The sequence below is a fragment of the Ornithodoros turicata genome, unplaced genomic scaffold (genome assembly GCF_037126465.1).
Source record: "Ornithodoros turicata isolate Travis unplaced genomic scaffold, ASM3712646v1 ctg00000911.1, whole genome shotgun sequence".
In the NCBI taxonomy this organism is placed as follows: Eukaryota; Metazoa; Arthropoda; class Arachnida; order Ixodida; family Argasidae; genus Ornithodoros; species Ornithodoros turicata.
Window position 1 is genome coordinate 298887 of NW_026999415.1, and position 25099 is coordinate 323985.

Below are 25099 nucleotides of genomic sequence, written 5' to 3' on the forward strand. Positions count from 1 at the left end.
ACGCTTTTCGTTAAATATGTGAGATTCTGCACCGTCATCGGATACTGTGGGACTATTCCCAACTACCGGGTATTACCCATGCTTTTTGTTAAATATGTGGGTTTTGCACTGTGATGGGATACTGTGGGACTATTCCCATGTGTGCGGGTATTACCCATGCTTTTTGTGAAATATGTGGGATTCTGCACTGTAATGGGATACTGTGGGACTATTCCCATGTGTGCGGGTATTACCCATGATTTTTATGAAATATGTGGGATTGTGCACTGTAACAGGATAATGTGGGACTATTCCCATGTGCCTGGGTATTACCCATGCTTTTTGTGAAATATGTGGGATTCTGCACTGCAAGGGATACAGTGGGTCAATTCCCATGTGTGCGGGTAGTACCCATGCTTTTTTTTAAATATGTGGGATTCTGCACTGTGATGGGATAGTGTGGGACTATTCCCATGTGTGCGGGTATTGCCCATGCTTTTTGTTAAATATGTGGTATTCTGCACTGCAATGGGACACTGGGAGACTATTCCCATGTGTGCGGGTATTACCCATGCTTTTCGTTAAATATGTGGGATTCTGCACAGTAATGGGATGCTGTGGGACTGGCAATCTTGATTACGATATCCTGGGACTATAAGCGTGTCTATGGGTATTCCCCTGCTTTTGAATAAGAACGCGGGTTTTTGCACTAATGGGATACTGCGGGGCTGTCAATCTTGATTACGGTATTTTGAAACAACTCCCATCTCTACGGGTATTGCACATGCTTTTCATTAATAATGCGGGTTTCCTCACCATAATGAGATACTGTGGGACGGTCCACCTAGATTGCGGTATCGTGGGACTATTCCCATGTCTACGTATTTTACCCATGGTTTTGATTAAAAATACGGGTTTCTGTACCGTAATAGGTTACAGTGGGACCGTCAACCTTGCTTACGATATTGTGGGACTACTCACATGTGTGCTGGTATTACCCATGCTTTTTATTAGATATGCGGGTTTCTGCACCTTAATGGGATACTGTGGGACTGTCGATCTTGATTACGATATCCTGGGACTATATGCATGTCTATGGGTATTCCCTCTGCTTTCAATTAAAAACGTGGTTATTTGCACTGTAATGGGATACTGTGGGTCTGTCAATCTGGATTATGATATCGTTGGACTATTTCAGCGTCTATGGGTATTACCCATGCTTTTCATTCAAAATGCGGGTTTCTGCAGTATAAAGGGATACTGCGCGACTGTCTATCTGGTTTAGGATTTTGTGAGGCTACTCCCATGTGTGAGGGTATTGCCCACGCTTTTGATTATTTATGCGGATTTCTGGACTGTAATGGGATACTGTGATCCAGATAGACAGTCCCATAGTATCCCATTACAGTGCAGAAACCCTCATTTTGAGTTAAAAGCGTGAGTAATAACCGTAGACATGGAAATAGTCCCACAATATTGTGATCCAAATTGATAGACCCACAGAGTCCTATCACAGCGCAAAAACCCGCGTTTGTAATTAAAAGCACGGGGAATACCCGTAGACGTGGGAATAGCCCAACAGTATCGTAATCAGGATAGACAGTCCCAGATAATCACATTACAGTGCAGAAACCCACATTTTTAATCCGTAGACATGGAATGGTCCCACAATACCGCTACCTAGATTGACAGTCCCACAGTATCCCATAAGTGCAAAAACCTGCGATTTTAATGAAAAGCAAGGGGAATACCCATAGACATGCTTATAGTCCCAGGATATCGTAATCAATATTGCCAGTCCCACAGTATCCCATTACGGTGTAGAAACGCACATATTTGATGAAAAGCATGGGTAACACCCGCGCACATGGGAACACTCCCACAGTATCCCATTACAGTGCAGAATCCCACATATTTAACAGAAAGCATGGGTAATACCTGCACACATGGGAATTGTCCCGCAGTATCTCATTACAGTGCAGAATCCCACATGTTTAACAAAAAGCATGGGTACTACCCGCATACATGGGAATAGTCCCACAGTATCCCATTACAGTGCAGAATCCCACGTATTTAACAAAAAGCATGGGTAATACCCGCACACATGGGAATAGTTCCACAGTATCCGAATACAGTGCAGAATCCCACATATTTAACAGAAATCATGGGTAATACCCGCACACCTGGGAATACTCCCACAGTATCCCATTACAGTGCAGAATCCCACATAAGTAACAGAAAGCATAGGTAATACCCGCACACATGGGAATTGCCCCACAGTATCCCATTACAGTGCAGAACCCCACATATGTAACAGAAAGCATAGGTAATACCCGCACACATGGGAATTGCCCCACAGTATCCCATTACAGTGCAGAACCCCACATATGTAACAGAAAGCATGGGTAATACCCGCACACATGGGAATTGACCCACTGTATCCCATTGCAGTGCAGAATCCCACATATTTCACAAAAAACATGGGTAATACCCAGGCACATGGGAATATCCCAAATTATCCCGTTACAGTGCAAAATCCCACATATTTCACAAAAAGCATGGGTAATACCCGCACACATGGGAATAGTCCCACAATATCCCATTACAGTGCAGAATCCCACATATTTCACAAAAAGCATGGGTAATACCCGCACACATGGGAATAGTCCCACAGTATCCCATCACAGTGCAGAAACCCACATATTTAACAAAAAGCATGGGTAATACCCGGTAGTTGGGAATAGTCCCACAGTATCCGATGACGGTGCAGAATCTCACATATTTAACGAAAAGCGTGGGTAATACCCGCACACATGGGAATAGTCCCACAGTATCCAATGACAGTGCAGAAACCCACATATTTAACGAAAAGCCTGGGTAATACCCGCACACATGGGAATAGTTCCACAATATCCTAAACCAGAGAGACATTCCCACACTGTCCCGTTATACTCCAGGAACCTGCATTTGAATGAAAAGCATGGGTAATACCCATAGACATGGAAGTTGTCCCACAATATCGTAATTAAGATTGACGGTCAAACAATATCCCATTACAGTGCAAGAAAACGCGTTTCTAATGGAAAGCACTGGGAATAACCATAGACTTGCTTATAGTCCCAGGATATTGCAATGAAGATCGACAGTCTCACATTTTCCCATTACAATGCAGAAACCCGCATATCTAATGAAAAGCATGGGTAACACCGTACACATGGAAATAGTCCCACAGTATCGTAATCCATATACAGAGTCCGAGAGTATCCCATTACAATGCACAAACCCACGTTTTTAATGAAAACGATGAGTAATACTCGTAGACATGGTTATAGTTCCACAACACCGTAATCCAGATTGACAGTCCCGCAGTATCCCATTATGGTGCAGAAACCCACAATATTAGTGAAAAGCATGTGCAATATGCGTACACATGGGAATTGTCCCAAAATACACAAAAAAAGTCATGTAGCCCACACATAGTCACTTGGATTAAATTGCATGAGATACGGATTAAATTATGTGAAATGAGGATTAAAAATAATGAAAGGAGGATTAATTCCGATGACAAAAGGATTAAATGTCATGGCATAAGGATTAAAATGTACGACAAGAGGATTAATAACGCCGGAAAAAGCTGTAGATCTCCGTAGGCATGTTGTGCTTGCACCACATCACGTAAAACTGCCTTCATACCGTGCATTCGTGCTGCCCAAACTGGAATGCGCATCGGCCATATGGGATCCCCATCAATAGTACTTAATTCAAGCATTAGAGTCAGTTCAAAATGTGCTTCATTACATCTAACTATTCCAGAGACGCGAGTGTTTCACGTATAAAGAAAAACCTTGACGTCGATCTTCTCTCGTCAAGACGGTTGATAGCCAGGCTGTGTCTCTTCCATAAAATGTATCATAACACAAACACTCGCTATCATCTCCTAGTCCCTGCTAACTACTACATTTCATCTCGTCTGGACCACTCCATTTGATTAAGCTTTTCCATTGTAACATCACTTCCTTTCTAAAATAATTCTCTCGTAAAACAACTAGTGATTGGAATCTTCAGCCTGAACATGTTTGTCGTACACACGACACTGCTGGTTTAAAGGCCGCTCTCCTCCAATGCAGGGCTTCAGATTCATCATGCTCTTCCCATTGTGCACCTGGTCTTCTTTCCTTGTCAGCTCGATATTTCTTATTTATTTATTTACTTTTTGTGATACTTTTGTTGTGTGCTTCTATTGTACTTTTTCACACGTGCTACTCACCACTCCGTTATGTAATACGCTCTTGAGGTCTTTAAAGTACTCAAATAAATAAATAAGTAAAGTCACTTATTTCTGTTTCAGTTACATACAGTATAATTGGAACGAGGTCCGGGTAAAAACAACTCTCGAAATAAATGTTTATTGTAGCACTCGTAGTGTCGATCGTCGTAATTGCCAGTGCATCTAATGCGCGTTTGTGATAAGCAGTTGTATTTTCTCGGTGTTTTCAGGAGTAAGCTCAAACCGGTTGAGTGCCAACATACTCCTTCAAAACAACAAAAGGTAATCTGCGCAGTAACAACCGTCTAAAGAACGACAAAAGGACGTCTGAGGCTGGTCCAGTGATAAGACCTCACTTAATCGTGGTTCTAACGTGAAAGAACTGTTCTGAGGCTGGAACAACACAGAGAGGACAAAGAGATACAAAGTCTCAAATTGCCTAAAAAATTAACGAGAAAGATGGAAGTCACTGCAAAGATTAGCCAGGCTGTGGGACTCGAACCCACTCGGTAATTCAGAAGATGTGGGTTCGAGTCCTACAGCCTGGCTAACCTCTTCAATGATTTCCATCTTTCATCGTCGTGGTTGTAAGTTACTCCCTCAAAATATATACAGATCAATATATTGCAGTCAGCTCCCGTGGCACAGAGGGTTAAGATGATCACTTTCCACGCCCAGACTGGGACGTGACACGGGTTCGAACCCCCTCACCGGCTGCGCTGCCTGATGTTCTCCCTGCGTTTTCCGAAGACTTTCCAGACGAATGTCGGCCCAGTTCCCCCTGAAGTCGGCCCAGGACACATACTAACCCCCCACTCCTTCCTGCTGTCCTCTCTCCATCTGTCCACATCTGTACGCTGCTCATAGCCACAGTTGCTTCGCAGCGCTAACATGGAAATAAATAAAAATATATTGCAACTATACAACTACAGGTTGTTGGAACAAAATGGACACTACTTTTTCAGAATATTTTATTAACATAATTATCTAATTACACAAGTAACTACCCTGATTACACTTCACTTTCATGTGACACAGTAACAACCTAGATGCTGTGCGTGCAAACTATCGTAATAAATATGTAAAAATATGCTAAAAAGTATGTAAAATCTAGCAGCCATTCCAATGTACACATATCAGGCGAAATTCGACGGAAGAACCAAATGGTTGTGATTATTTACACTATTTGCATTATCCTCATCCCTCGCTGAAAACACGAGGTTCCTTATAGCAACGCGCCCATACTTGACGCATATCTACCGATTAGAACACTGACGCAGTGATTCCTGCTCCCCTAGAGAAAAGAGAGACGATGCTGAAGGAAGTCAAGGAGCTAACACATAACAAGGGTAAGTCTTGTATGCATTGCTCGAATGCATTCTCGATTCTGAGCTACAGCCCGACATTGTACGAAGGATTTTCCGAGAAACACCATTGACAAATCGAGGGTTGACCCTATGCACTTGTATTGTATTTATGTAAAAAACTCTTCCCGTTGCGGCTCGAAGAAATGCAGTGGGAGGGCCGGGATGGTTACTTAGCCACTCAAGGCTTACGCGGGACGAGAAACGAAAAAAAAAAAATAAGAAAAGAAATCAACATTGAATGTATAGTGCGTAACGTGCGACTTAACGATGGTGTACGGTAATTCAAAACCCATGGGATAGCGACACCAACGGATACATTCTGCGTGGATCTCGCGCAATGTTTTTATTAAACGCGTTTTGGCGGCTGATGGCGCATGGTGGCGCTGCAGTAGTCTTCTGGCGCGCTATCGCCTGTTGTTATCTCCAACGGCGTACGTAGTCGACGGATTAGGGCCAGTTCTCACTTGGCGACGCCCGACGCGGCGTCGTGAGCCGGCTGCGGGACTAGACTCGCATTTCCGGAGTCGGGAGAGGAGAGACATCGAGCCAAAAAACTGCCATGCCGAACTTCTTTCACGACGTCGGCGAGAACTGCCGAGGACGATGTACTGGCGACCAATTAGATGCCACAGAAAGGCCACGCCTCCTGATTTTTCGTCTGCTTTGGACGACGGAATGCCACTGTGGTGGGAACATGAAAATCGTGAGCGCTGACGGGGCGGCGGAAATGCGCCTCTACTTCCGCCGCCCGCTCAAGGGAGAACTGGCCCTTAGATTTCTTTTCCTTCTTAGGTTTGTTGTGTTTGTAAACATTGACTTATCTCGCGGCGGGTGCAGCCGCTTATCGTCCGTTGATATCGTACACGTGTAGTAGTAGGGGGCGCTGAAGACTGTCCTCGATACCCTTAAAAAGGCGGGCGTGTTTGCATTGTGCCACTTCCCGGGGGATCCTTGAGCTGGTCACGGATCGTTGGCATCGCAGGGTATGCAAGTATGGTAATAAATTGTTGTTTCTCTGCTATTTGAATGGTTGTTTCGTACTACCTCCGAACGGATGCGGAAGGCCCCGGGAGTGGGAGCCTCGTGCCCAGTTGGGCAGGGGCGGTAGTTTTCCCACAACTCACGTCATTTCCTCTTGGCGGCTCTGCAGGTTGCTGCTCCATGTCCCGTAACATTTCCGGTCTGTGTCTTTGGATGATCGCAAAGGCTGCTACCACATCGGCATCTCGAACCCTCGAAGCCCGGGCGGCCTCTGTCCTGGCACCCAACGTGGGGCCCGAGTCCGTTCGGTGGAGGGTTCCCGTATGTCATGTGCCACGTATGTTGGCGGTTTGGGCCGGCAAGTTGTTTTCGGCGTTGCTAATTGTTCTATGCTTGTTCTCCGTGACCAGCTCCTCGCTCCCGGTCAGTTGTAAGCTGCTACGTGGCTGCGACTCTGGAGCAAGACTGAGGCACTCGCAGTTCCCCGGCCCTGCTCTAGTAGGACGCCTGACTTGGTGGCAGTAGTACCCGCAGGGCTCGCGCGGCAGTCCGACGTATCGATGGCGTCTCATCCACGACTCCGCACAGGTTAGCGTCCGCTACCGCTACCTGACGCCGCGTCAGCTGCGCTGGCGGCACGCTCGGAGAGGCCGTTCGCGGGCATCGGCTGCAGCCGAGTTCCACGTCATTCCATGACTCCCAGCACGGTTCATTAACGAATTTCTCCTGCCGGATTACGAACGCCGTTTCCGAAAGGAGCTGCATAAGCGTACTCAGCTTTGCGACGAGAGCCATGTAGAATTCGTTCGGGCTTTACTTCGGCCGTTCAGTTGGGTTGTTTCCTCTGTGACTGAAGTGCGGAAGGTCGCATCGGCTATCCGTCAGTGCCACTCACGCGTTCGCCCAATTTTCGAGCCCGTCTCTTCACCAGCCGGGAAGGATGGCGTAGGAGGTTCGTGCTATACAAGGCGACCTCTTAGCTGAACTCGAATACCATCCCCGCCTACGCCGGAGCACGCGTCAGAACCGCGTTGCACGTGTTCGACGGGGATTAATTTCGGTTGAGCGCCGACATGCAGACGGACTCGCGACCGATACAGTACTGCCTACAGTATGCGACCTTACAGGCCGTGTAGGTGGCCGCCGAAACGTCGGTCACTAGGACCTAGTGCTCCTGACTCGTCCTGGCATCCAGTTCGCTGTCATTCACACGACCGCGACTTCATAGTGATTAGAGGGTCCAACAACCTCTCTTCGCCGGGAGATTCCTTCTGGTCACTTTCCTGTATTACCTTTCCTTTTCCATTTTAGGCGTCCCAGCAACCTCGGAATCCAGCAAGTTCTCGTCGCAGGAGGCCCCTACCCCCACGTGCCGACACCAACCGTAGGAACCCTCCGGAGGCGAGCTCCGCCCAGTCTTCCGGAGGTTCTCTCGGACCGCGTCAGCGTCATTCAAGAGCAACGTGGACGATCATTCACGATGGTCACCCAGTCTCCTGGGCCTCCCGGTCTAGGTGGGCATCCCAGCCACGGCCCCTTAGGGGCATGGACCCCTCCTCAGTCCCGCTCCCCTTTCGCGGCGCGACGCTCGACGACAGACACTCGGCAGACCCGGTAGTGCCGCATTCAGAAGAGGAGCGTCGAGTCCTGTGCCCCACTTGCGGAGTACCTGAGATCCATCGGTCAGCGCATCTACGCGGGTCCCTCCACCGCGCCAGGACAGAGGCCGCCCGGGCTTCGAGGGTTCGAGATGCCGATGTGGTAGCAGCCCTTGCGATCATCCAAAGACACAGACCGGAAATGTTACGGGACATGGAGCAGCAACCTGCAGAGCCGCCAAGAGGAAATGACGTCCTAATCGACATTCCCGACGACGACATGGACGACCTTCTCTGAAAATATGAACTGAATGGGTGTATGTGATCGCGCCCTGGGACCTCTTTTGTTTTTCAGTGCCGTGACGGCACGTCAAGTTTTTTGGTCGGGGGACGGTTGGGTTTGTAAACATTGACTTATCTCGCGGCGGGTGCAGCCGCTTATCGTCCGTTGATATCGTACACGTGTAGTAGTAGGGGGCGCTGAAGACTGTCATCGATGCCCTCAAAAAGGCGGGCGTGTTTGCATTGTGGCACTTCCCGGGATATCCTCGAGCTGGTCACGGATCGTTGGCATCGCAGGGTATGCAAGTATGGTAATAAATTGTTGTTTCTCTGCTATTTGAATGGTTGTTTCGTACTACCTCCGGCGAGGCGAACGGATGCGGAAGTCCCCGGGAGTGGGAGCCCCGTGCCCAGTTGGGCAAGGGCGGTAGTTTTCCCACAGGTTGAACACGACTCTCGTAATTGTTATATTGAATCTTAATCGGAGCACCGGAGCCGGGAAGTTTCACAGGGTGTGACAGAGGTACTCGTGACAGGGTGTGAACTGTTGACGTCACAACGAGTGCCGAGCGGGTGGATCTTCCACGGCGACCCCTTCGCATAGGAGCTGAGAACCCTGTTTCACAAAACCCTGAACATTCCAAAAGGGATCCTCAATGCAGGGGGGGATCGGACTTGGCCGAAGAAGGGTTACCATAAGGGAGCCACCATTCGCTGGCCATGGAAGGCGTTGTTTTCCCTTGGTTGCTTCATTCCGCTAAACTTGACTTCCTTTTTTTCCTAAGTTCGCCGCAGGTTATCTTAAATTCGGCATACTATCTGCGCATCTCACACAAATTTGTTCAACAAATAAATAACGAAAGAAACGTTATAAATAAAAATATATAAATAAATGGATGGGCAATGGATATTTACCACTACATCGCTTGCCTCGTGTCCTGTCGTTCGTACGTGACTTTATCATTACAGAAACTCGACAGACCGAAGCAAAATGGCGGACAGTTAACTGTTTGGATTTTAACTGTTTGGATGTTTAACATTTGGATTTTTGAAAAAAAATCTTACCGGCAAAAGGACCGCAAAGCATACAGATTGCTGCGTCCCTGCGGAATGCTTGCTATGTTCCTTACGACTTATCCCTTATTTATGTTGCAAGTGAGGCTGCTCCATGTCGTGGCTTCAACATTTCATACGCGGTAAACATGATCAACCGTGCCGCTGGAAAGCAAAGGATTCCCGTCCCGGCACCGAGGAAGATCTTACAGAGAAGATATCGCGTACATGCGTATATCCCAAAAGTACGTGCGGGGCTTGCCTCGCTACCTTCACTAGCCATCGTTGGCGCTCTCCATACCTCCATAGGCCTGATCCTCTGTAGTATTTGTGGCATCCGACTTGACAGGGTTGCTCGCAAACGGTGCAGCTCCGATTACGCTTTCCCCTACCTGCCCCGCTACGCGTTTGGACATAGAAATATCCCTCCTCAGCCACGTGACGGCGTGGATGTGACCCTGTCCTTCCGGCTCCCATGGAAGCGACAATTTAGACGCACTTTTAATATCTAGCCTTCTTGACCGAGCATTTCAGCACCCACTGCACTTTTGTGAGCCCAATCACTTTCATAGGCCCTTACCTTGGGCAGCAGCCTTGATTGAACGTTGTAAGGCAGGATGAGGCAAGGCTTCGGAAACAGCGCCTGGGAAAAGGGGCGTTATACAGTGCAGCTCATCATGCACGAAGGGAGACACCCATACTCACCCCAAGCGACCAGAAGGAACAGAATAATTATGGCCGTCTTCATGATGATTGTCTTCAGAGTCTGCTGTGAGAGGAGGAAATTGGTGATATTACAACCTTTTTCATTTATTTATTTATTTTATGTACATCAAACGCCCGGGTACAACATGACGGAGTGGAGCATAGCAGAACAATGGAGACAAAATCAACATAAGAAAAAGTCAGGCAAGTGATACATCCCATATAAGATACAATGGGCGAGAACATATGTACGTACAAGGTCACAAGGCACAAACAGCAAAGCACCAAAAGTTATGAGTAAGAAGAGGGTTAACTAGGGCGAGCAGAATAAATCGTGGATTGCTCGCTTAAAAGTCAAATGATCACTAATTGTAGCATTGTCATGAGGAAGGTCGTTCCACCAACGTCTAGTTCGAGGAACACAAGGCTCGAAAAAACGCTGAGTATTACATCGGTATTCTCTAGCCTTAAACGCATGATCCACACGGTGAGATATATGGCTAGGGGGCAGCAGTATAGAGGAGTAGAGGAAGATATTGTGGAAGAATAGCAGCGCAGAAATCCTACGACAAAGGGTCAATGTGGTTAAACCGAGCTTCAATTTTATCGCAAAGACACTGCTGTCGGGACGATAGTCACAGGCTATGAACCGGGCTGCTCGGTTTTGAACCTTCTCCAAAGAGTCTATGAGGTACGCCTGATGAGGGTCCCATATCGCCGCGGCATATTCGAGCTTTGGCCTCACGAACGTCGTATAAGCTAACTTTTTCATCGACACTGGGGCCAGTCTCAGAGTCCGCCGAAGGAATCCCAAGGTTCGATTAACGACAGCTATAGTGTGAGAGATGTGATGGGACCAAGAAAGGTTGCTACTTAGATTAATCCCGAGGTACTTATATGAGGTAACGTGTTCAAGCAGAGACGAACCACAAAAGTATTGAAATAATGTGGGGTGGACCGCGTTAACGACATTGATTTACATTTATCGGCGTTAATAGGTAACTGCCATGAGGAGCACCAGGAAGCGATCTTATGAAGGTCATCTTGGAGAGCAATTTGTTCTGACGAAACTTGATACATGACGATAAATGACGCTATCATCAGCAAATAGGCGAATACGAGATGTCAATCCAGATGGAAGGTCATTAATGTAAATGAGAAATAACAGGGGGCCAATAATCGAACCCTGAGGGATTCCGGAAGTTACTCGGTCTAATGAAGGCGGGGAACTGTTAACTAACACGAATTGCTTTCTGTTACTTAAAAAGTTCCATATCCATGTAAGAATCCATAGGGTATCCATACCGTCCTGCTCTTCAGTGTCATGCCTCTATCATTCCTATCACTACTGTCGCCCACACGCTCTGCACTTTTTTTTGAATTTATTTTATCTATTTATTTAATTACTTACCTCATATGCTCGACGGCTTTACATGATGGGTGGGAAAATAAAGCGACACAGAATTACATTTTTATGAAATTCTGTGTCGGTTTATTTCTATTATTTTTAGAAGCACTACACAGTTGCTTCCGGAATTACCGACATACTCATCACTAGAGCGACTTTTGAGCACCTCAAACTTTCTTGATGTCCACCCCTACTACACCCTTCCACATACTGCCTCCGGCTCCTCCTCTAGCCTGGCTTTCGTCATCCTCAGCATCCTGCTTGTTCTCATGATGAACCTGATGAAAGACTGCACTTTCTTCCTCAAGTGCCCGCTCATTTTCTTATCTGCTTTTCCCGCAATATTCTCCCGCATTTCTACCGAATTTTCATCGCCACCGCCCACATCCGCCGAATTTTCCACATCCTCAGCGACACCGTTGTTCCCCTCCATGTCCGTGTTTCCAAAACAAGGAAAATTCTCGTCGGAAATCCACGGAGTGTGAGCAGGATCAGAAGCTCCTCCCCACACCGAAACTTTAACGTCGGTTGGGACGTTCCGTTTCTTCTCCTTTTCTGCCTTACACTTCACACATTCTCCTTCATAGAAGGAGAGATACCACCGTCATCTAAGGGTCTTACAGTCACGAGCTAAATGGTCTGTCGCATCACACTCAGCACACTTTCGTGTAACCCGTGGTACAGACATTCAACGCGTGTCCCTCTCACCGTCAAAAAGCTGGGTAGTTCCCCTCTAAGCTCCATGAGGAGGAATTCCGTACCCATCTCGCAGTCCTCGTGGTCACACACTGTACTTCTCCTTCTGTGTTTGAATTACAACTCTGTATTGCCTCAGTTCCTTCTCTAAGTCTGTGTGAGGATAACCAATCGGGTACCTGAACACCGTGACCCTCTTCATCTTTACTCCCAAATCAAACACATCAACTTCACTCCCCCCAATCACAACCGATCCCTCCTCCTTAAGCAACCTCACTGCTTCCAAATCATTCATTACCGCCTCATAATAACCATACCTTTTATTCTGCCCACCACGAACTTTACCAAGCGCGGCAAGTTTTCACTCATCCAACACATATTTTCCAAAGTAACGCTGCGGTGCTCGCACTTTGAACACCAATACACATTTGTTGTCGCGCATTTTATCATAGCCCGTTGTCTCAAACGGGAGACACGGCTTCGCACCCAGTTATTCAAGAAAACAGTTGTAGTTACAAGGAACGAACGTGAAAAAGTTTAAGGGAAATAATTCCACTAGGCCTAACAAAGCAGCAACGGTGCGTGTCTCCGTATTGCCAGCTGTAGGATGGGACAAATGAAAGCTTGCTCACATCACATTTCAAAAACAGTACTGCTCTCGTCCTAAAACAAAGAGCAGTGCACGTCTTGCCACCTCGTCGTATTCATATACCGTTGTATTCTCATCAAGCAGGAGAATTACCTATGGAGGCTCTTTCGTGTATTGTCATCAAACAGCAGACCTACGTATGGAGGTAGTCCCCTTTGGACAGACACTAACTTTACGTTGCAGTCCCACAAGCTAGATAACAACATTCTCTAGGAGAGTTCGCTTTTCGTACTGGGCATATACCAAGCCAACAGCCCAAACACTGAGGTGTCGCAGTGGAGTGCAGTACAGTCCTACGAGCTGGCTAGAACATGATATACCACTCACCCTGAACGTGGCGGAGAAGACGAGTACACATCAGCCAGCGGCGAGAGCACTCCACAAGACAATACAGTGCTTCCTCACGGACAATGTTGCTACGAGGACAGCCCTGCCCTGACAGCCTGAAATATAGCTGCGTCTCCGAAGTCTGGGCCACCGAAAGCGAGTCGGCAACGACGGATCCAGATTTGAAAGTTGAGCTCGGTAATTAATAAAGCCAATTGTTTACGCGGAACGCGCGGAGCAGGCAACGGTTCCAGGAATTGTACGGTGGCCCAGGCGACAGTCGACAGCTGAAATATCTGGGTTACTCTACGCCACAGCAAAAGAGGGAGATGACAACGCCTGAAACAGTGCTGCTATTTCACACGTCCCGCAAGACGTGCAACCGTCAGAGCGAGAGATGTGAAAACGGTGTAGTCGCTCACGAAGAGGAAGAACATCGTGGCCCAACTTCCACTGAAAACTGGCGCGGCGGGCATCTAGCCAGCCCGCACTGATTCGACGCCAAGACAGCTACGTCAGAACCGAAGGAACGGGGGGACCAGTCTCCAACTCCCGGAGTGTGTATTGTTGCTAACGCGAAATTCTACTAACTCCTACTAACGCTGGACGTGACTGTTGTTAACGCGAAATTCGGGTCTGGCGACTGTTACATATCATAAGCGCCAGTCATCCAACTATGCTGGTGTGGCGGATGCGTTTAGAATAAAAATGCTGCTGCTCTCATAGCGGAACGCGATGACGACGACGCCTGAGTTAACTGGTGCCGGTGGCACAGTTCTGTGAAATATTCTGGCTAGGATCATGCCCAGGAACACGACCATGTGAGTCCGACAACGCCGAGTTCTTTTACCACCACCACCATCTAGGAACGCGTGTCTTGCGGTGGCAGTTTGAATCAGTGGTGTCGTCATGGCAACGACTCCTAGGAACCACAAGTGACTGTAGCACCATGCCACTACCAGGTAAGCGGGAAAGTGATGGGGAAATCAACGAACTTAAAGGGACCATGATAATTTCCGTGAATAGCGAGTACTCTGCAGGATAACTTTCTCATCATCCTTCACTATCGAATAGACACATCGACCTCTAACTGTATTCAGTACAACTGGGGCGGAGTTATCGGACAAAAATAGCAGGGGGCGTGACTGCTGGATAATTGCCTTTGAAATGGGCTTACTTCATAGCCATCCAATCCTCTCAGCCAACTGTGAACGACGAGGAGGACAGACGCCGCGGGTCCATGTGGGTATACCATACGCCTTATTCTGGTCAAAAGACACCAGTACCGCGGGTTGCTGACGGCTGTGCGCCCCTGTGTGTGCAAGTTGATTGACAGTCCAGGAGGGGCACAGACCTGACAGGGGGAACTACAAGATACAGGACTAAGGAAATTACAACTATTACAGCGGCATTCACCGCAAATACGCCATTCGGGTCTGCCGACTGCTATATGTCATCAGTACCAGTAAGCCAACTTTGCTGGTGTGGCGGCGGCGTTCAGAAAATGTTCCTTACTCCTGACTATGGCGGGCTAGAATCGTCTAACCTGCCATACTCCTGACCCCAAGCAGTACGAGATGACCATGACGCCTCAGTTAACTGATGCTGATTCGTTGAAGATCGTGTACTCATCTTCCTAAACGTTCCCTAACCATTTACTCCGTTTGTTGTCCGTATCTTGCATATTTCCCTCCTTGAAGCGTATTGCCAAGTGTGTAGGGTCGTACAAGCGAAGTCAACAGAGTGCATTGGCATCAAATGGAAGGCCGGCCAGAGGGGCCGGCTTCCTGTAGCATCTCAAACAGACGCGAACAACATTCTGAATACCAACTCTCGCCCCAGCGACAAAGGTTGTTTAGCAATTGCTATACGTGTCAGTTTCGCCATCCAACAGCCCATGACACTGGAAAGCCGCAAGAGGGAGAACGACACGAGGATGTGGACACCTCATAGGTTAACATGGAACTTGCCATTGTCCACCCGGAAGAGAATGTGAGAGGTCATCCAGCGGCGGTGAAACTAAACTGCTCCAAGCACCGCTCGCTCCCTGCAAACAACTCTGCGAATACCTGCGTTAACAAGCTGAATTACCTCCTGCATACTGCGGCTCTGCTGCGCATGCGCTCGTCGACAGCGTGAAATCGACTCCTGGTAATTTATTTCGACTACCAAGAGTACAATATCTTTAGAAAAAATCTTCCCGGAAACAACACCGCAAGCGATGTTGCCCCGACGACCGTTTTACGGGCCGCGCATTCCAAGACAGAGTACAATATGCCGCGTTTCCCGAGACATGGAGAGGGTAAACGCCACGAACAGGGGTTCATTCAACAGCCGTCAGGCTATAGAGGCCTGCTACACGATGCCACAGTGCACTCGGCAATAAGCATAAACTAAAAGCATGTTCTGATGACTCCCTGTACTCGCAAAAGGGACAGCCGGGTGACGTTGCACCAAAACGCGTAAAACGCTCACGCAGCTGCAAGACAGACTCACTCTAAGCGGCTCTGAAGATTGGCCCGGCGAGCGTCCAGCCAGCCGGCAGTGGTCGTATATGCCACGCTATGTGACGCTGAATACGCGTCGGGTTCCGGGGTGGCCGATCAAGCGCAAGAAGTGCCACATAAAGGCGCCATACAGGCCATGATGTTATATCATCATCCGGGAAAGAAGCTCGCAGACTGCTCATTGCCACAACGTATGCCTTGAGGTGGGGAGCCCAAGCACTCTGAACGCGAGCGTGTGTGTCTCATCATAAAAAAAAAGAAGCTCGCAGACTTGTAGTGCTACTGAAGACTAACGAGACCAGACAACAACATGGCGGTGGAATTGCCAGGTCAGAGCGAGAGCTCGGGCTGAGCGAGGCAAGGCTATTTATTATTCGCGCCTTGATGTGATGGCGCTGGCAATGCCGCCACAGGGCCTCCCCCCTAGCCAAGCGCTGGAAGCTGGCGAACAGAAACGAGCTTGGGAGCCCAAGTGACTTGTCGGGGCGGTCTGAGTCGGGTAGACAGCCGAGGAGGCGAAGGTGGGGGAAGAGTAGTTGGAGTAGTGAGCGGACAGCTTGCCGTGGAGGGTGAGTCGTAGAGTAGCTCCACGGAGAAGGAGGGCGGCAACGGTGGTACAGCGTCGACGTATGCCGGCTTAAGCCGTTCTAAGGCAACAGTGTCCTCGCGGCCGTTCAGCTGAATGGTGTAAAAGTTGGGTGAACGGCGCAGCACGAGGTGAGGGCCTGTGTAGGGCGGTTGCAGGGGCTTCCGTACAGCGTCACAGAGCACAAAGACGTGTGTGCAGGAGGCGAGGTCGGGATGCTGGAAGGCCGAGGACACACGCGAGGGCCGAGATGTTGCTGGACGAAGGGCGGCCATAGTACGGCGGAGCCGCGAAACGTAGTCAGGTGGTGAGAGCGCAGTGCTGCCTGGCAACGGGCAAATGAGATCTCCGGGGAGGCGTAGGGACGTGCCGTATACCAGCTCGGCGACGGCGCAGCCTATGTCAGGTTTGATGGTGGAGCGGATCCCCAGGAGCGCGAGCGGTATGACTTCTGGCCAGGGTGTTTCGGGAGCAGCCCGGAGGGCAACCTTGAGCTGTCGGTGGAAGCGCTCCACGAGGCCGTTTGACGCCGGGTGGTAGGCAGTCGTTCGAATCCGCTTGCAGCCCAGTGTGTTGACGAGTCTAGAGAAGAGGGCGGACTCGAACTGGGGACCTCGGTCTGACGTGATGATAGACGGTACACCGAAGCGCGACACCCAGGTGTTCAAGAGGGCGGCTGCAACTGTGGATGCAGTGGCGTCGGGTACCGGTACAGCCTCGGGCCAACGGGTGAAGCGGTCAATGATGGTGAAGATGTAACGATAGCCGGATGATATTGGGAGTGGTCCCACCAAGTCGATGTGGATGTGAGCGAAGCGGCTGTCTGGCGCGGGAAACTGAGAAGGATGGAGGCGGGTGTGCCTGTGAACCTTAGTCCGCTGACACGGAATGCAGGCTTGAACCCAGCGCTTGATGTCCTTGTTCATGAAGGGCCAGACGTAGCGCCGAGAAATGAGTTCTTGAGTTGCGCGTATGCCAGGATGGGACAATGAATGATAGGTCGAGAAGACTTCTCGTCGAAGTGCCGCCGGAACAAATGGGCGGGGTCGACCTTGTGACGTGTCGCACGCGACAGGCTGTGTAGCGCCTGGCAGGTCGACATCGTCTATGGTTAAGGAAGACGAAGGGTCACTTCTGAAAGATGCGAGTTCTTGATCGGATGATTGGGCCTGAGCCAGTGCGTCGAGGAGCGAAGACTGACAGGATGTCCCAATGAAGTTGACGCGACTGAGAGCGTCCGCCACCACATTATCTGCACCACTGATGTGCTGAACGCCTGTGGTGAACTCCGAGATGAATGCGAGGTGGCGGGTCTCACGAGGGGTGTAGCTTGTGCTGCATGAAGAAAATGCGTAGACGAGGGGCTTATGATCGGTGAATACAGTGAATTGTCGGCCCTCCAAGAAATGGCGAAAGTGCTTGACGGTGAGATATATGGCCAGGAGCTCGCGACCGAAGGCACTGTAGCGAGTCTCCTGGGGCTTCATCTTGCGTGAAAAGAATGCTAGAGGGCGCCAAGCGCCAGAGATACGTTGTTGGAGGACGGCGCCGACAGCTGTGCTGGATGCATCGACCATGATGGACGTTGGGGCGTCGTGTTGAGGATGGAATAGAAGGGACGACGAAGCGATTGCCTGTTTGATTGCCTGGAAGGCAGCTGCCGCTTCAGGGGTCCAAACCAGCACAGAGTGTTTCGAGCGCTTGGTGCAGAGCAGAGCCTCGAGGGGACTCAGTTTGGCTGCGCATGATTGCACAAAGCGCCTATAAAAATTCACCAGCCCCAAGAATTGTCGTAGTTTGGTCACGGAAACGGGCTGCGGGAAGTCTTGAATGGCAGCGACTCGGGATGGTAAAGGCATGATGCCCTGGCTGTTGACATGGTGGCCAAGGAAGTCGAGTTCTCCGACTCCGAATTCGCTCTTAGCGGCGTTGATAATGATGCCGCTCTGTTGTAAGCGGGTAAAGAGTGCCCGAAGATGATGTTCGTGCTCTGTTGGGGAGCGGCTTGCGACGAGGAGGTCATCCATGTACGCGTAGACAAATGGTAATCCGCGAATGATGTTGTCGATGAACCTCTGAAAAGTCTGGGCAGCGTTCCGCAAGCCAAAGGGCATTCGAAGGAACTCAAACAGGCCAAATGGGGTCGTAATGGCGGTTTTTGGTATATCCTCCTCTGCCATAGGAATCTGATGGTAAGCGCGGACGAGATCTATTTTCGAGAACGTGGTGGCGCCTTCCAGATGAGCTGAGAAGTCCAAGATGTGCGGGATGGGATAGCGGTCGGGGATGGTTGCTTTGTTCAATGCGCGATAGTCGCCGCACGGGCGCCAGTCCCCGGTCTTCTTTGGCACCATGTGCAGCGGCGAAGCCCACGTACTGGATGATGGCCTGATGATACCAAGTTCAAGCATGTGGTCAAATTCTGCCTTTGCCACGCGGAACTTTTCGGGTGCGAGGCGCCGCGGGCGGAAGTGAACTGGTGGGCCACGGGTGGAAACGTGGTGAACAACGTCGTGTTGTACGGGTTTCGTCCAGTCGGGTGGTTGAGTCAACGCAGGGAAATCCTTCAGGATAGAGGCGAAGGGGACGTCCGGCGCAGTGCAAGATAGTACGCGGGATGGTGGTGCAGGGAGGTTAAGGCCGCAGACCGACAGGGACGTTGAGCGATCAATGAGGCGCCTGCCGTTGACGTCAACGAGCAGCTTGAAACTGTTGAGAAAATCTGCTCCGAGAATTGCTTGGGTGACGTCGGCGACAAGAAAAAGCCACTTAAAATCTCTTCGGAGCCCGATGTTGAGGGTTAGAGACCGTTGGCCGTAAACGGGTATGGTAGAGGCGTTGGCGGCTCTTAGGCTGAAGCACTGCTGTCGGGGTCGGCGTGAAAATTTGTCGGCGGGTATGACGCTTACTTCCGCGCCCGTATCAACGAGGAAGCGCATCCCGCTGGTACGGTCAATGATGTGGAAAAGGCGGCTCCTGGTGGACTCGGGCGCTCTTGTCGTGGAAAAGGTTTTCGGCTGTCGCGACCACGAACAAGGTAGGAGGCAGCGTCGTGCATCGGCGCCGAAACGGTGGTGGTAGTGACAAAGTCTGCTGGAGGTTCGGGAGCAGGAACGCGCAGGAACCGATGGGGAGTCTGCGCGATGGTCAGCGCGGCAGGAAGTTGATGATCTTGGTCGGCATAAAAGGTTTGCGACCAACTGGGTAAGGTGACGAACCTGCTGAGACAAGGCGTGGGCGGAGCTTTCGAAGCTGACCTGGGACACAGGCGGAGCGGGCAGTTCCGAGAAGCCGGAGGAATTGACGACTGCCATGTCCAGGTCCGTCAGGTATTGTCCAAGGTATTGTCCGGGTCACCACTGTAGTGCTACTGAAGACTAACGAGACCAGACAACAACATGGCGGTGGAATTGCCAGGTCAGAGCGAGAGCTCGGGCTGAGCGAGGCAAGGCTATTTATTATTCGCGCCTTGATGTGATGGCGCTGGCAATGCCGCCACAGACTGCTCATTGCCACAACGTATGCCTTGAGGTGGGGAGCCCAAGCACTCTGAACGCGAGCGTGTGTGTCTCATCATAAAAAAAAAGAAGCTCGCAGACTGCTCATTGCCACAACGTATGCCTTGAGGTGGGGAGCCCAAGCACTCTGAACGCGAGCGTGTGTGTCTCATCATAAAAAAAAAGAAGCTCGCAGACTGCTCATTGCCACAACGTATGCCTTGAGGTGGGGAGCCCAAGCACTCTGAACGCGAGCGTGTGTGTCTAATCATAAAAAAAAAGAAGCTCGCAGACTGCTCATTGCCACAACGTATGCCTTGAGGTGGGGAGCCCAAGCACTCTGAACGCGAGCGTGTGTGTCTCATCATAAAAAAAAAAAGAAGCTCGCACACTGCTCATTGCCACAACGTATGCCTTGAGGTGGGGAGCCCAAGCACTCTGAACGCGAGCGTGTGTGTCTCATCATAAAAAAAAAGAAGCTCGCAGACAGCTCATTGCCACAACGTATGCCTTGAGGTGGGGAGCCCAAGCACTCTGAACGCGAGCGTGTGTGTCTCATCATAAAAAAAAGAAGCTCGCAGACTGCTCATTGCCACAACGTATGCCTTGAGGTGGGGAGCCCAAGCACTCTGAACGCGAGCGTGTGTGTCTCATCATAAAAAAAAAGAAGTTCGCAGACTGCTCATTGCCACAACGTATGCCTTGAGGTGGGGAGCCCAAGCACTCTGAACGCGAGCGTGTGTGTCTCATCATAAAAAAAAAGAAGCTCGCAGACTGCTCATTGCCACAACGTATGCCTTGAGGTGGGGAGCCCAAGCACTCTGAACGCGAGCGTGTGTGTCTCATCATAAAAAAAAAGAAGCTCGCAGACTGCTCATTGCCACAATGTATGCCTTGAGGTGGGGAGCCCAAGCACTCTGAACGCGAGCGTGTGTGTCTCATCATAAAAAAAAAAGAAGCTCGCAGACTGCTCATTGCCACAACGTATGCCTTGAGGTGGGGAGCCCAAGCACTCTGAACGCGAGCGTGTGTGTCTCATCATAAAAAAAAGAAGCTCGCAGACTGCTCATTGCCACAACGTATGCCTTGAGGTGGGGAGCCCAAGCACTCTGAACGCGAGCGTGTGTGTCTCATCATAAAAAAAAAGAAGCTCGCAGACTGCTCATTGCCACAACGTATGCCTTGAGGTGGGGAGCCCAAGCACTCTGAACGCGAGCGTGTGTGTCTCATCATAAAAAAAAAGAAGCTCGCAGACTGCTCATTGCCACAACGTATGCCTTGAGGTGGGGAGCCCAAGCACTCTGAACGCGAGCGTGTGTGTCTCATCATAAAAAAAAAGAAGCTCGCAGACTGCTCATTGCCACAACGTATGCCTTGAGGTGGGGAGCCCAAGCACTCTGAACGCGAGCGTGTGTGTCTCATCATAAAAAAAAAGAAGCTCGCAGACTGCTCATTGCCACAAGTATGCCTTGAGGTGGGGAGCCCAAGCACTCTGAACGCGAGCGTGTGTGTCTCATCATAAAAAAAAAAGAAGCTCGCAGACTGCTCATTGCCACAACGTATGCCTTGAGGTGGGGAGCCCAAGCACTCTGAACGCGAGCGTGTGTGTCTCATCATAAAAAAAAAGAAGCTCGTAGACTGCTCATTGCCACAACGTATGCCTTGAGGTGGGGAGCCCAAGCACTCTGAACGCGAGCGTGTGTGTCTCATCATAAAAAAAAAGAAACTCGCAGACTGCTCATTGCCACAACGTATGCCTTGAGGTGGGGAGCCCAAGCACTCTGAACGCGAGCGTGTGTGTCTCATCATAAAAAAAAAGAAGCTCGCAGACTGCTCATTGCCACAAGTATGCCTTGAGGTGGGGAGCCCAAGCACTCTGAACGCGAGCGTGTGTGTCTCATCATAAAAAAAAAGAAGCTCGCAGACTGCTCATTGCCACAACGTATGCCTTGAGGTGGGGAGCCCAAGCACTCTGAACGCGAGCGTGTGTGTCTCATCATAAAAAAGAAGAAGCTCGCAGACTGCTCATTGCCACAACGTATGCCTTGAGGTGGGGAGCCCAAGCACTCTGAACGCGAGCGTGTGTGTCTCATCATAAAAAAAAAGAAGCTCGCAGACTGCTCATTGCCACAACGTATGCCTTGAGGTGGGGAGCCCAAGCACTCTGAACGCGAGCGTGTGTGTCTCATCATAAAAAAAAAAGAAGCTCGCAGACTGCTCATAGTCACAACGTATGCCTTGAGGTGAGGAGCCCAAGCACTCTGAACGCGAGCGTGTGTGTCTCATCATAAAAAAAAAGAAGCTCGCAGACTGCTCATTGCCACAACGTATGCCTTGAGGTGGGGAGCCCAAGCACTCTGAACGCGAGCGTGTGTGTCTCATCATAAAAAAAAAAGAAGCTCGCAGACTGCTCATTGCCACAACGTATGCCTTGAGGTGGGGAGCCCAAGCACTCTGAACGCGAGCGTGTGTGTCTCATCATAAAAAAAAAGAAGCTCGCAGACTGCTCATTGCCACAACGTATGCCTTGAGGTGGGGAGCCCAAGCACTCTGAACGCGAGCGTGTGTGTCTCATCATAAAAAAAAAGAAGCTCGCAGACTGCTCATTGCCACAACGTATGCCTTGAGGTGGGGAGCCCAAGCACTCTGAACGCGAGCGTGTGTGTCTCATCATAAAAAAAAAGAAGCTCGCAGACTGCTCATTGCCACAACGTATGCCTTGAGGTGGGGAGCCCAAGCACTCTGAACGCGAGCGTGTGTGTCTCATCATAAAAAAAAAGAAGCTCGCAGACTGCTCATTGCCACAACGTATGCCTTGAGGTGGGGAGCCCAAGCACTCTGAACGCGAGCGTGTGTGTCTCATCATAAAAAAAAAGAAGCTCGCAGACTGCTCATTGCCACAACGTATGCCTTGAGGTGGGGAGCCCAAGCACTCTGAACGCGAGCGTGTGTGTCTCATCATAAAAAAAAAGAAGCTCGCAGACTGCTCATTGCCACAACGTATGCCTTGAGGTGGGGAGCCCAAGCACTCTGAACGCGAGCGTGTGTGTCTCATCATAAAAAAAAAGAAGCTCGCAGACTGCTCATTGCCACAACGTATGCCTTGAGGTGGGGAGCCCAAGCACTCTGAACGCGAGCGTGTGTGTCTCATCATAAAAAAAAAGAAGCTCGCAGACTGCTCATTGCCACAACGTATGCCTTGAGGTGGGGAGCCCAAGCACTCTGAACGCGAGCGTGTGTGTCTCATCATAAAAAAAAAGAAGCTCGCAGACTGCTCATTGCCACAACGTATGCCTTGAGGTGGGGAGCCCAAGCACTCTGAACGCGAGCGTGTGTGTCTCATCATAAAAAAAAAGAAGCTCGCAGACTGCTCATTGCCACAACGTATGCCTTGAGGTGGGGAGCCCAAGCACTCTGAACGCGAGCGTGTGTGTGTCATCATAAAAAAAAAGAAGCTCGCAGACTGCTCATTGCCACAACGTATGCCTTGAGGTGGGGAGCCCAAGCACTCTGAACGCGAGCGTGTGTGTCTCATCATAAAAAAAAAGAAGCTCGCAGACTGCTCATTGCCACAACGTATGCCTTGAGGTGGGGAGCCCAAGCACTCTGAACGCGAGCGTGTGTGTCTCATCATAAAAAAAAAAGAAGCTCGCAGACTGCTCATTGCCACAACGTATGCCTTGAGGTGGGGAGCCCAAGCACTCTGAACGCGAGCGTGTGTGTCTCATCATAAAAGAAAAAAAAGAAGCTCGCAGACTGCTCATTGCCACAACGTATGCCTTGAGGTGGGGAGCCCAAGCACTCTGAACGCGAGCGTGTGTGTCTCATCATAAAAAAAAAAGAAGCTCGCAGACTGCTCATTGCCACAACGTATGCCTTGAGGTGGGGAGCCCAAGCACTCTGAACGCGAGCGTGTGTGTCTCATCATAAAAAAAAGAAGAAGAAGAAGAAGAAATGAAAGAAGATATCGGGCCCTGAGAGAAAAGTTATTAGACACCGAGCAGGATGCTCCTGCTCTTGGATACCCTGAAAGGTCGCTCGCAGACTCAAGGCAAGGAACTTCGCTTTTGAAGTAGGGCACCAATAGGCCGCCATCTATGCGACGCTGATACATATATGACCTCTTGATACCTCTTCAGTTTTACGAGGGCTTCGAGCAAACAGCTTCCGAAGGCTAGTTAAGGATGTTGTTTAGATCCTGTGCAGGATAGGAAGGTTGTAAAGTACAGTTGCTCTCACCAACGTCGGTGCGACGAGCGAGAAGGGAACGCTGATCACATCCCCATTCTGAGCCACGAATATATTGAAATGCAGGGAGTCTTTGGTGCACTTTGCTTTCACACTCGAACAAAAATGCAGCGAGAGACGCGGATAGGTGGGTTAAAACAAATACGACGGGAGACCTGCAGACCCACCTGTCCGCTGCTCTTGTTGCATTTTCACTCAAGTATGTACTTCAACCAACTACCCCGCTGCAACCCGCTTGTTCACTTTGCTTTCATTGTGCTTAATGTAGCGACCCGAGCGCAGGTCCGAGTCGATTACCGCGCCAAGGAAGCGATGGAAACCTACAGGTTCAAGCTTCTTGGCATAGACACAAAGAGGGAAATTTGTCATAACTTTGCGTGTGAAAGGCACCGCGGCACACTTTTCGTGCGAAACGTCCATCCCAAGTTGCGTAAAGTACGATGTGCATTATGTAAAGCCAGCTGCAAGCGACTCTGAGTGACGGCACGATTTTCTTGTTGTCTAAAGCGCAACGTCAAGTAGTCTAATGTCCGGTTTGCAGTGTTAACAATATTGTAATGACCAGCGTCCTCTGGGAGCTGCTCAAAAGGAGATCACGCGGGGCAATCAAAAACCCACAGTTGGAAACACAGCGGGCGCTAAGATGTCCCTGACGATGAGGATGGAAATCCTCATCTTCGCATTATTATTACCTTCGCGGGGGTGGAGTTCCAGCCGTCCTGGCGAGAGGATCGAGAGAGAGAAGGGGGGGGGGGGGGGTGATAAGATGTACAGCTTTCGGCTAGAGGCGCGCCCGGTCTCCCGGCCGCGGCGCCGGTCGTGAAATGGGTCTATGGGCTCCACGACATAGTTGACGTCAGATGATGTCCTCATAAAAACTACCATTACACTTATGTTGATCGCTCTGGGACAACAGCTGAGACGCCTCTACCACCATGCCAAAGTCAAC

The 25099-nt window shown here is 50.0% G+C and overlaps 1 long non-coding RNA gene across 2 annotated transcripts in view; it reads right to left on the reverse strand.

Annotated features, from left to right (window-relative positions):
- Positions 1-25099, reverse strand: part of LOC135375650 (uncharacterized) — a 128409-nt gene that overhangs the window by 69378 nt on the left and 33932 nt on the right. The window contains exons 6-8 of one of the 2 annotated variants that reach the window (XR_010417315.1): positions 10233-10296; positions 10108-10170; positions 4800-5132 (exon numbers count right to left, since the gene is read on the reverse strand). The exons of the other annotated variant lie outside the window; for it this stretch is intronic. This is a non-coding gene — a long non-coding RNA (uncharacterized LOC135375650). Of the gene's footprint in view, positions 1-4799; positions 5133-10107; positions 10171-10232; positions 10297-25099 lie in introns of those variants that run through there. 2 annotated transcript variants of the gene reach the window in all.